The following is a 14,027-nucleotide window of genomic DNA, read 5'->3' as shown; positions in this document are numbered from 1 at the left end:
AGTTAGAATGACCTGGATCTCTCCAAGTTTTTTTGACAAAGACTCCAAAGCCCAGAAAAATCAAGTTTTTCAGAAATTTCCAAATAACACTAAAATAAGGACATAAGAAGAGCCCCGCTGGATCAGTTCAAAGGCCTATCTAGTCCAGCTTCCTGTATCACACAGTGGCCCACCAGATATCTTGGGGAGCACACAAGACAACAAGATACCTTCATCCTGTTGCCAGTCCCTTGCACCTAGCATTCTGAGGTAGCCTACTTCTAAAAGTCTTCTCAATCTTCTCACTAGTCTTCTCAGCTGCCAGTTTTCTCCTCCTCTCTCTCTTTCCCACTTTCTCAAACATAGAAGTTGCTGTGGAAAAAGAAATAGTAGAAATGAGGTCTCCCAAACATTCTAGTTCTCTGTAAGGAAGACATATAGACATGGAGTCTGAATGCTCCATTGTCCACAAGAATTATAAAAATGGTGGACTTTCCATTTATCTGGAAAATGAATCAGGACAAATGAAGAGCTATAAATATTGGGCAGTCAGCAATGTAGGCTTCAAGCCTACTCAGATGTCTTCAGCGTGGAATAAGAGCCTTAAGAATCAGCTCTCAGCTTTGGGAAGTTTCATTGTTAGTTCTCTTGGTCAGTTAATACGGAGGCTCAACTTCCCAAACTTGTTGATATAGTAAATATTTTCTTAATGAGAACCAACTCATACAGTTAATTTTCCAGGTCAACTGTTCTTTTTGACAATTCTGATCTAACAGAATCAATACCTATTCTGGATGTATAATTTTAATTGACTTTGGGTGCAATCCTATCCGGTGCTGGAACAGACAAGCCAACAGGCTTGCAGTGTATCCAGTGCAGGATAGGGGCCCAAGGTGGCTCAGCCAGAGGTAAGGGGAGGCAAGCCACCCTGGCCCCTATGGGTCTCCTCAGACTTGTGCCACCTCTGGAGGTGAAGCCGCTTAAAGCCGCTCCAAACTCCCCAGGAACGGGGGTTAAGATCCAGCATAACTGCTTGGTCCCAACTTTGCCTCCCACTCTCCACCTGCCCAGCCCTGGGGCTGCCCACCGCCTGCCCTCCCCCTGCCCAGGACGCCTCCCTCCTACCTCCTCCCTGCCCACCTCAGAGCCTTGCATTGGCCCAGCTGGGCCGACGTAAGGCTCGCTGCGCAAGCCACCACAGAGGCTGGATTCAGCCTCCGAGTGCAGCTTGCTCGTGAGGAGGCGCAAACATGCTTCATGGCATGTTTGCGACCCTCCTGGGTGTCTCTGGATTGCACCCTTTGTTTCTTCGTTTACTGGAATTTGCTGATAGTAAAATCAGCAAACATTTTTTTGGCCACATTAATAGCTAAAGTTTAGTCCTATCATAATATAAGTTTAATTAAATAGACTTTAATAGGGTTTTTCCTGCTTAAGAAAGAAAAGCTATTGCCCTTTCATATACATTCATTTTTCAAAATGAATAAAATTTCAGATTCTTAAGAGTTTTTTTAGTTGAGTCAAGTTTTAAAAGCATAAATAAACAACATGACTTGAAATGATCAAACTGGTTTAAAAATGGCCCTGTAAGGAACCCTAGAATAAAATCTGCTTGTATTTTGAAATAATCCAAACTTTTCCTCCTCTTATGCTGCCTTTATGTTCTTTTAAACGCCTGTGAATGAGTCCCTCATTTGAAAATTGGGGATGAGAAAGGAAAGGAAACACTTAGTGCAATTATAAATCAGATTGCACAGGTATCTTTGAAATCCTGCTTCTTATCAATCTAACCAGAAAGGATTATTCCCTTGCAGGTTCTTGACATATTGTCTCATTCTCTTGTGCCCTCTTGTGGCCACTTTACTCTGATGTCATTGTTCTTGAAGGAGCTCTCAGCCTATAGTAGGAATAAACTGAATGCTGAATTACAGCTGCTATGCTGAGAGGCAGCAGAGACTAACAAGAAACTATATGGAGTAAATGGTGGAGGTAATATTGTAGCACCTGTTATGTTTAGAGAAAATTATCATGAGACCCAAATATCATTCACATGTAATCAGATAACAATGGCTGGCCGTTCAATACCTAAGATCCATTGGCGTAGCTAATGATCATGTAGCCTGGTGCCAAGGTCAAAATGTTGCCCGGGAAGTGATGTCACAACCAGAAATGACGTCATGCCCAGGCTTTTTCAGAAGTGAAAAGGCATCTATCTGCTACCTGGGGTCAAAGAAGATTTATAGTCCCCCTCCCCCAGACAAAATCAAATTAATTTAATAAATAAAAAGTGTGCCCCTGGTAGGTTCGAAACACTGTGTTGGGGTGAAGAAGGATGGTTACTCTTCTCTTGCTAACTATAAGAGGGGCACCTCCTGAACAACAGTTTCATAGGTCAGTTCTGAGTTAAGAAAATCCACTTTTTGTTCTATAAGGCAATTGTTTTTTTTCATTTTCTGGTTAATTGGCCATAACATTTGACAGAATGCAGATATTCCAAAGGGGTTTGTTTCATTGCATTCTACATTAAATTACCTTTCCAATGATATATAACGTGATGGTATTAATCATATATATCAAGATTTTCACAATTTTGGTCACTAGTGTCAAGCTCAGCTTGTTGCCCCCATAAAGCTTGCTGCCCGGTGCAACTGCTACCCCCTGCACCCCCTTAGCTACACCACTGCTAAGATTCCTATATTGCAACTGAGCCAGCTAATGAGTTCATGGCATGGAGCAAGGTCAGTCCCTTGGGCTGCAATCCTATACACACTTACCTCTGGAGCAGGTAAGGCAGCAGTTTGGGGGCACTTCAGGGTAGGTTCGGAGTGGGTGGGGGAGTGCAGGAGGTGGGCAGCAGGCTGGAGGGTGGAACTCAGTGGAAAAAGCTTGTGCTGAATCCTTTTCCCAGCCCTCCCATCCTTGTCTCCTCATGCCAGCAAAATAGCTAGCATGAGTCCAAGGAGAATCATAGGTGATCTGGTGATCTACTGGGACCTAAGTAAAAAAGCTTTTCATTTACCTCTCACTAACCATCTGACTGCCCCCATAGTATGCAGCACATGGCTGCATGCTATGGGGTGGCAAGGGATAGGATTGGGCCAATAGTCCTATTATTCATGCGTACATCAACTTGGATGGCTTTTCATTTGTTTGCTTCTTCAGTCATGGAAGTGCCACCAGTGTGACTTGTTCCCAGAACCCCCAGTTTTAGATGTCAAACAGCAAGAGTTTGACATCTCCTCTTCTTGCTGCCTTGAAAAGTTGTCAATGAGTCCAGGATAGCTGGTGTAACTTAGCAACTCAGCTACAGATCAGAACTTCCTTGGTTCCATTCTTGCCTCTGCCGTGAATCCACTAGGTGGTCTTAGGCAGGCCACTCCTCACATGCAATTTGGGGGTACCAGCACTGACTTATAGGGGTCAGTAGAGGGATCCCATCAAAGTAATGCATGTGAAATGCTTTGCATGTTCAAAAAGCACAATACCAATGCTAATCTTTTTAATAAATTAGATATGACTTAAATCACATCATTTGCCCTTGTATTTTTGCAAACAGCAGCCAAGACAATGACCTGATTTTTGTGTGGGAAGAGGGAAGGATGATTAACCCTATGGCACAGGGGAAGGGATTAATACCCCTTCTCAGTGTCATGATCCCAATCCTGATCAGGGCCCTTGTGGATGTTGTGTATTTAAAAAAAAAAAATGAAAATAGAAGAGCAACCAATGTGATCAAATATGGCCAATGGAATAGATCAGAGTAGTCAAACTTGTTTCATACCGAGGGCCGAACAGCATTCATGATGCCTACTGAGGGCCGGAAGTGATGTCATTAGGCAGGAAGTGATGTCATTAAACAGGTCATAACCAAAAATAAGCACTTTTTCTCACTTAGGAACTCATTAGCTGGAAATGACAGAAGAGAAAACACACAAATCTTAATCATATTTCAAGATATGGAAGAGCCTAATTTTCATGTGGGCTACCCTTACAACAGTAATACCTCAGCACTGCTCAGCAGCTGAGAGCCTGAGGGCCGAATAAAAAGCTTCCACGAGCCGCATCTGGCCCCCGGTCCTTATGTTTGACACCCCTGGAATAGATAGTATTTGGGTTCAATGGACCCCTGATCTGATTTAGTTTATGGTAAGCTTTTGATGCTGGGTCAATCAAGTGTCAACTGGATCCATCAACTGTGTTGAGGGGAGAGGATCAGTAACAAAATGTGGATTATCACGTGAGCTACTGTGACGGAACAAGAAAGTGGGTTTGGCAGAAATCTCACACAGAGCCTCCAGATGAGACAGACTGTCATGTTGGTGGTGATACTGGGAAGAAGGAGGACAGACAACAAGGAGCCTATGGGCTGGACAGCTAAATGTTCGGGAAAACTACCCTGACTTTCATATAAAGCAGAACCGAATACTGTATAGCATAGTAAATAGAAACAAATAGCTCATGATTTGGCTATATATTGCTGGTGATTCAAAATGAAAACAAAGACAAGGGAGATGAATTCCAAAAAGGATGTCTAAAAGGTTTGACAGAAATATAACAGATTATATTTCATTGGTAGCCAAACTTTCAACATGGGTATGAGTGTGTTTTCGTTTCTAACAGTCGTGTTCATCTCTGTGTGCATTCATGGAAATGATATTTGTGTTGTTGTCACAAGATTCTCCCTTTTTTATTTGATGATGCATCAATTCATCCCCCATTGGTTTTAATGGGAGAACCATCTCCATTTCTCCTGTCTGTAACTTTATAGTATTTTACCCACTACGCATGGCCTTTGCAATCATTTGAAGACCCCTCCGGGGTACCACACCTGCCAAATTTCAAACAGGCAGCACCAAGAAGATCATTTTAGAAGTTTTTTTTTAAAAAAAATCTCACATCCTGCAAGTTTCTGAGTTCACTTCTCATACATCTGATTTTGCTGTTTCCCAACTAATCCGATTTAAATTTGCAGGCATTATAAATTGTACTGGCCTATCCTTAGTGAAGTACTGCAAGGGGAGGTCACTCTCCATAAATATTCATTACAGATCTAAGATGCACTTGGAATTCCACTTTCAATCACACTTAAACTAGCATATTCCAGGAGATTACTTGAACTGGTGTGAATACAGGGGGTTACAAAAGGAAACTTCGATATGGTATGTTTAGGGTATGTTTAGCAGCAGTTTATTTAAAATGGTCATCATGGTCTTCTGAATTTTTACACCATCAATGAAAAATCTTGCATGCATCAATAAGTTTAAAGAAGGTCTATGCTGAAACACATTTGCCATTTTAGATTATGCTCAATAAATTTTATCTTCTGCGCACCTTTTTTGAGATTTCCCCTTTTTAAAAAATCTTCTATTCAAAATGAACTATTTTCAACTCTTATAATGTCATTTTCGGGACTAAGATTTCAAGCTGTGTGGCGGTTGCAGGCCCATGACGCTGGCTGGAACACTTGACATCAGAGGTTCGGATCCCCAGGGCCTCAGAAATGCCCAGAGGAAATGTGAAACTGGACCTTTAAAACATTTCAGGGGGTGGGAGCATGTGGAAGAGCACATTCTGGGAATGCAGAATGTCCCTGTGCATTCCCTGCATTTCCCAGCCCCATCAGGCACTTTGGAGAACCACTGCCAATCAGTGTGTAGACAGTGCTGGCTTTGCTCGACCAGGGGTCTGACTCAGTAGACGACAACTTCCTATGTACCTTCCTGGATTGCACAAAATGGTAGACATTGTGTCGGGGGCCATGAGACGGGATGCAAGGGATAAATTGTACCTGTTCCCATGATAAAAATGGGCCCAGGAGTCAAAGAAGGGGACCCAGAAATTTCCTGTAACCTCAGCTGTCCACATGGAGAAGATGAGGACTGGGCTGTCTGGGAGGCCAGGTCTACAGGTGGGTAGACCTGGACTGATTCTCAGGAAAGTCAGTAGACCACCCTTCCATTGCCCTATTTTGCCCCCTCCACACCCCTTTCCACTCAGCCCCATCACCGCCCTTCCTTGACCTGTTTTGCCCCTTCCTCCTTTGGGAAGGGGCCCAAAAGAAACTTTGTACCCCCTGACAAAATTCCTCTCAGAGGCCCAGCATATTCTGTGGTACCCTCTGTATGATAACTCCAGACTCTTGAAGTTTTTTTTTCTTTGTACATGAGAAGTTCAGACATTGAATGCGAGCTTTTGTAACCTGCTCACTGATAATAACAAATTTCACATGTGAAGGTGGTGTAACAACAAGACAGTTGAGTCAGTTTCTTCCGGCTGAGACAACAGTTCACTACAGGGCGATAATGTATTTTAAAATGATCTCTGTCTTGAATGTTATAGATAAAATTCTGGTTTTCGGTTTGTAATTTTTAATGGTCTATTTAATAGACTCTGAGTGCTTCTCAAACTTTTAGCACCGGGACCCACTTTTTAGAATGAGAATCTGTCAGGACCCACTGGAAGTTATGTCATGACTGGAAGTGACATCACATCATCAAGCAGGAACATTTTTAACAATCCTAGGTTGCAATCCTACCCACACTGACCCAGGATTAAGTTCCATTCACTGTCATTGCTAAAAGCATATACAGAGTAGCCTGTTCAAATACTGATCTGTAACATTTTCCCAAATGCAGTCGCATACCATGGTAGCATCATGTCTAATATATTAAAAATAAATATTGAAATGAATGTGGATTCAACTGAAATTGGCTCGCGACCCACCTAGTGGATCCCAAACCACAGTTGGAAAAACACTGGTCTATTATATATTATATGTATATTAATGTATTATATAAAATTAAAAAAAAAATAGGAAACTAGTTGGTTCTAGTTTAAATATGACTTCAAATAGTTGGAAATCAGTGCTCCTCAACTTAGAAAGAGATATTGTAATGTAGTTTAAGCAATTGTACTGTTAAAGAAAATGACAACAGCATTATTTTGATGTTATACTGGTGCTTACTGCAATTATCATGTCATCAATAGAGAGGACACCATATAAATTTTTAAATAACAGGCCACAGCTCCTCAGTGTCTTTGCTCTGCAAAAGGTGTTTCTATAAATGTCTGTATTCACATACGTTGTTGAGCCATATTTAATACCAGTGCATATTTCCCTTTCTATAGCCTCATTCCTAGACAATCACATTTGTTCTTAATAGGAATTTCTTTTGTGCTTCATTTAAATTCAAGGAACTGTTCGGGTCACCTAGCACAAATATTTCTGGATCAAAAAGAATGTCACTGTCCATAATCAGATCCATTCCCCCCCCCTTTTCATTTTCTCCAAAAGAACACTACTGTATATTGCCACAACATAAAGGAACACATTCCAATTTTATTTCCCACAATTCCTACATCTGTCATTTGCTTTCATGCCAGATCTCAGCATTCTCATAATCAATGCCCAATATGCTCCTGAAAACAGAATTCTGCTACTTGAGAACATATGGTGAACATTAAGCTATCACCTCTTCCCTGACGTCCCCCCCTCCCCAGAATCCTTATATTAGGATCTATATAACATTTAGAGTCAACACATATAGATGGGACCCTAAAACAAAATGTTGCTGTACGAACATTTCCCTGTAAGTCCCATTGAGCTCAGTGGGGCTTACTTCAAAGTAGCAGGGCCCAGGATCACACTGTAAAGTTAAGGGGCTGGATTGAAACCTTCAGTATTGAACAGGCTGCTTTATCTTTCTTTCAATCTTTTTTTCTTTGTTTCACATCTTCCCAGCTCTGTTGTTTTCTATGTTTTTTTTACAACCCCCTTTCTTCCAGCTGTCCACCTAGTGCAGATTAGGCAGTTGGATGTCTTGTCAGGGTAAGGGAATATTTTTCCTCTTACCCCGAGTAATGTTCCAACCAGCCCTATGATGCTACTTGAATCTCTGCTAGCTATATAGTTGGTGGAAGTCCGAGCAGCCTGGTGTAACCCTGTCTGACCTGAGGAGGAGGATATGGTGGAAGAGGACTTCACTGATCCTGCCCCCTCTGGGACCCAATCCTCCCCATTCTGCCCTCCCCCACCCAGAAATACCCCCTTCCCACCTCTTCACAGCCCTCTCCATGCCCCTGCATCGGTCAATGCAAATCCTACCTGCCCCAGTGGAGATCAGGATGGGTCGGGATCACATCATTAGTGGGGTGACACAGGCCTCCCCGCTGGTGCTGCTGACTCTTGAGCTGGCTCTGTGCTGGCTGAAGAGGACTGTGCTCTGATTCCAGTAGTCCCTTCCTGTCAACCAGGAAGTTGCACCGTTCAGTGGTGATTTGCCTATATTTATTACTAAATTGTTATTAAAGGCATGACATAACATATTTTTCCAGTGGTTGTTTGCTGGTCTCTTGATGTCTCCCTTGTGATGTTTCTTTTTTAAGATTGTGAGCCCTTTTGGCATAGGAAACCATTTTTTAAATTTCTTTGGCAATGTAAAATACTTTGATAACTTTTTGCTTTTGCTGAAAAGTGGAATATAAATCTTTTGCTTCTTCTTTCCCTGAATGCATTCTGATCACTGGAAACGCAGCACATGCAGGCTCCTGAGTCTGTCCTGCCTGTACCTTTCTTTTCTAAAGAATCTCATCAAGGCCTCCCTCATTTTTCATGTCTCATAAAGCAGTAAATGGCAATGAACAATGCCTATGAAAGCTAGTTACACCTCTTTTTTGTGTGTCTAACAGTAACGAAAATAATCTCATCTGCATTTCTAAGAGATGCTAATTACAGACTGCATATTAAATCAAGTCCACTTGGGGAAAGGTTTCCTTAATTAATTAAATTAATTAGCAATAAGGCAGAAGAGGGAGCTATGGTTATCAGGAGATAATCACACCCTTGGGACATTGCTTTGCACTAACAAGTAGTGCTTCAACTTTGTGGAACGGTCGTACGACAACTTTTACTTAATTTTAACGAGCGACTCCTGGATCTTCCCAACTCTTGCCTAGGCCGACCTTTTTTCAAAATTCTAGCAAACCGAATGAGAATACATGTCAAATGCTTTTGCACTGTCATCTTTCCAATAGGATAATATTTTCTATACATCTTACCAGGAATACAGAAACCTGTTTTAATACACAAATTCAAGGCACGTGCTGGCCAAATCATTCTGCTCTGAATGAATCAATCATTCAACATCCTGGGTAGCATAAGCCAAACAAAATGACAAAAGATATCTTCGTATATCATTTAACCGTGAACCTCAGTCATCTCCTGATAACAGAGAACCTGTCAGGGTGCAGAACTCGTAGTTTTGTATGCATACTGTGCGCTGTGAGTATTTCTTATAAGAAATGAGTTTAAAAGAGTAGTTTTAGGAACAACAAGAAAGGGGAACAAAACAGATTGGGAGAAGGACACAAAATGAAACAGGTAGACCGATTAGACCGATTTGTCATTTGTTCCGAATCCACGTCTTTTCAAACCTTTTGTACTATACAGTACCACCTGTTAAAGGCACTTCATCTACTTCTTCTACTGCATACTACTTTGAATTATTATTCTTACTTCCAACACATTGGCAACGTTCCATAGCAGGCAAATTCAGAACGTCCTTGTGCAAAGCTAGGCCACTGCTATGCATGTGAAGATCCATGCACTGAGATGCTACTCCAACACTGGTAATAGAAGAGGGCTAGAACATAGCATCTGAGGTTCCCTCCTGAGACCAATTGGAAGCAGGAGTGTAGGGGTAATATTTGAAGTTCTGGAACTCTTCATGATGCCCCATAACCATGCCTCCTATAGCTACATCCCACCAATATAATACAAAACAACAAAAATAAAATAAAAACCAAATCAAGTTCTAACAATACCAGATTCAGATCCCGGATCCCTTTCCTGGCTAGCAATCCATCAAGTTACTCTCTCTCTCTCTCTCTCTCTCTCTCACACACACACACACACACACACACACACACACACACACACACACACACACACAGAGAGAGAGAGAGAGAGAGAGAGAGAGAGAGAGAGAGAGAGAGAGAGAGAGAATGTGTATTTAGTTTAACAAGCTCAGCAAATACTCCAGATCCCATTCCCAAAGAAGCCAATTTTTCAGTCGAACCTCAGTAGAAAACACCTCTCCAACCATACGTCAGGTTTTTTTGCTTTTGGTAAATCATTCATCGCTCCTGATTCCACAACCAATTCAGCCAGTATTTTCCCAATCAGGTACTAGTAAAATACATACATATTCATGGCCACTCTCTGGCAGGGTGGGGGTGGGGAAAGGGAATGAACCATACTGGTCTTGGACACAGCTGGTGGAGGAGGAGGGCATAGGTGATGCTGCTGCTGGTTGTCCAGACTCAGAGAAAGGAGAGGTGGTTGGCAACCTTCAGTGTCGAAAGACTATGGTATAAGCCTACAGCACCTGGTATTCCCAGGCGGTCTCCCATCCAAGTACTAACCAGGCCTGACCCTGCTTAGCTTCTGAGATCAGACAAGATCAGGCATGTACAGGGGAAAGGAGAGGGATGACTGCTCTTGCAGTGGCATCAGACAGACACTGAGCAGCTGCTGCACCTCAGCAATGGATAACAGCTGATATTTGTAGGTGGACAAGCTCACTTCTTCACATTGCCCCAGCTCCAGGCACATTTCCACTCTGTTGCGAGTGCAGCACACAGTCAGGCATGCACTGTAGGCTCTGGGCAGTGGGATGGGGCCGCATATGTTCAGAGAGAGACAGTGGAGGAAGCCAGCTTTGGTGGCCATCTGGAGAGGCACTGGCAGAATTGAAGTGTGCAATGGTGGCCACAAATGAGTACTTGACTTGGCAATGTCATCAGTCTGGCCACTCTTCCATCTCTACACACCTCTGTTTGGGAGGAAAGTGTCTCTGGCTCCATGTGGTTGAATTGTCTCATCTCTTGGGACACACTGTACCTGTTATGTTCCCTTGATGGTGGAGGAGGCTTTCTGTGATTTGAGAACCATGGCACTACTGTATATTATTAGGGTGTTTTGCTGAGTACTCTGTACTGCAAAGTATGTTGCATAGTAAAATGGTAGTAGTCATTGATCCATAGACCAGCACCAAGAACAGTGAGTTACTTGGAGCATCAGTGGTGTGTAACTTGGAGCAACAGTGGTGTGTGTTAGTGCATACTGCCATGCAGTATGCCCTAACAGACAGCAAACTTCCACCATTAACTTTACACAGTGGCGGGCCTCCCATTATATTTGATGGGGCAAATGCCCCAGGCGCAAGCCTTTAGGACCTTTGCCCTGTGGTTTGGGGCTGGGGCAGTCCGCCACTGATTATACAAAGTCTGAAATCACTAGATTTTTATGGATGCTAGGATAATTTCTCATGCCGAATCATTTGTTGACACATTGCTACATTAATTCACTCTTTTTTTTTCCCTTCTACTTTTCTAGGGATGTTTAGACTGCCCAGATAATAACAGAAAGCATGTCTGCTGAACTGCAGAAAAACAGAAGGTCCTGTGAATGGCATCCAAGTACCATGAAATTACAATCTTCAGAGGCTGTCAGAAAAGGGCTAATTCAGTATGATTTCTCCCCTGAATTATATTATAGTTTGGTCATGTCTGCGACATGTTGGAATATTAATGCCTGACTATTCTGTGATTTATGATATCTTGCTCAAATGCTTTGATAAATAAACTGCCTCCTCCAACACACATACCTCGAAATAAAGGATGGGTTTATGTCTGGACTGGACTCAATGACCACATAAAACCTTTGCAAGAAAGCATCAAGGGAATTGACCAGAACCTGAAAGATAATTCACCAAGCTAAAGGTTAAGTGATCTAGTAGGGCTGTTCATGAAAATGAAATTCCTTCAACATTAAGGGGTTAACAATAAGGAAGTTCTACTTATGAACCGATGAGGGCTTTGGACAACCAATCTGTTTAACAATGACCACTTGTGTGCAGAATTTTAACATTCTAAGCAGAAGAACAGCTGGTGATGTTGAATTATTACCTGGACAAATTTGTATGCCAAACCAGCTAATGATGAATGAACTCCAGTAACATCAGCAAAGGGGCATTTTTTAAACGAGTATCCTCTTACATGTAGCAGAGCAACCAACTGTCACTTTTCAACCTAGCATGGTGTCGCTACTGTCTCTTCCGCATCAGTTTTAGATTGTGAGCTCTTGGGGACAAGGAACCATGGATTGATTGAGCTACGTAAACTGCCTTGCAAACTATTTTTTGTTGAAAAGTGGACTGTAAATATTCTTATTCTTATCAAAAATAACAGTGTAGATATACATATGAGAGCAGTACAGGTTGAGCCTCGTTATTTGCATGGGTTCCATTCCAAGCACTCACAGTGGATGGCATAAAACACACTATAGCAAATCAATTTAAAAAACAAAGTTTCTTTGCTCCGGTGATTTAAAAACAGCCTTGCTGACCTTTGTGATATAAGATAAGAGTCATTAAGAAGACAATCCATCAACCAGTTGTCCTCCAAGCGCTTCACTCAGCCCCTCCCTTCACCAATGCAAAGTGATCACCTTTCTTTCACATGCTCAGGGGGAAGGGAGGGGTTGCCTGGAGAGAGAAGGATTGATGGATTGTCAGCCAGCTGCCCTCTCTCTCTCTCTCTCTCTCTCTCTCTCTCTCTCTCTCTCCCATTAAGGAGGCTGCTTTTAAAGGACTGTTCAGTTTTTTAAACTGATTTTAAAGGGATGCATTTTCCCCTTCTCCAGGGATCAGCACATTCCTTCTCATTTACAGGGGCCATTTGTGTTGAGTCAAATCAATGTATTAAAAAATCTGTGTATAAATAGGCTGGACTTGTACTGACAACAGAACGGAAGAATGTTCAGATCTTGAGATATTTTAAAGTCATTTTACTAGGAAAAACAGTGCAGAGGAGTCTATTCAGACTTGTGCTAACAAAACTGCTGGTGTAGGTCTCTGTGGACCCACACCACAAGATCAGGTCTTGGAAGGAGGCTAGGATTCAGCAGCTGCCGCCAAATCCACCCACTTCCCAGACCAGATCCGCCTGTCCTCTGCCCCTGTTGCCTCCTTGTTCTGCCCTTCCCCACCACCATCACTGCCTTGTTCTACCCTCCACCCACTCTGTCCCATCTACCCTACCAACCTACCTGTCTCGGCGAGTCCAGAGAGATTCACCGGCTCATACAGGAATGCTGGAAACCTTCTATCAGTGCTTCGGCAGCATGAACCTCCACACACAGCCAGATGATCTTTACAACTACCATAAGGATTGGGCTGCTGGTGGCCATAATCTCAGTGGCAGAGCACATGCTTTAATTGCAGAAAATTCCAGGTTCAATGCCCCACATTTCCGGTTTAAAAGATTTTAGATCGGAGAACTGGAAGTATTTTCACTCTTAAGGAAATGTTGGACATCAGTTGAGAGCAGTGGGCTGGCTGCACCCATGGTCTCATTCAGTGTAAAGCCGTTTCGTCCGTAGTACACAAAGATATTCTGAAGATCACATGAAGAAGTGGCAGAGGTGTAGCTAGGTCATTTGACACCTGGGGCCCATAAATTTTTGTCACCCCATATGACTTAATTACATTGTTATAATTAATACATTATATAATTAATTACATTGTTTAATTAATTAATCAACTTTTTATATCACCCTTCCCCTAAGCAGCTCAGGGTGATGTACATGGTTCCTCCCCTTATTTTGTCCTCACAACAACCCTGTGAGGTAGGTGAGACAGAGGTAGTAATAGTCATGACATGGAATGAATAATAATAATGGCCAGAAAAATAAATGCAGTGAATATTTCCCCATAAGCAATGGCTGAAATTCTGCATCAAATGGTATATAACATGATGGTATTATTTCTAAAAGCCACGATTTCCAGAATTTTGGTCACTAGTCTGTCACCCCCCCTCCCCCCCCCAATGTCTCATCGGCCTGTTTTGAGTTAAGGCAGTAGTTCTCAAACTTTTAACACTGGGACCCACTTTTTAAAATGACAATCTGTCCAGGACCCACCGGAAGTGATGTCATGGCTGGAAGTGACATCATCAAGCAAAATAAAATAATTATAAATAATTAAATT

This window comes from Tiliqua scincoides, chromosome 6, assembly GCF_035046505.1.
Source record: "Tiliqua scincoides isolate rTilSci1 chromosome 6, rTilSci1.hap2, whole genome shotgun sequence".
Taxonomy (NCBI): Eukaryota; Metazoa; Chordata; class Lepidosauria; order Squamata; family Scincidae; genus Tiliqua; species Tiliqua scincoides.
Note: the sequence above shows the minus strand (reverse complement) of the source record.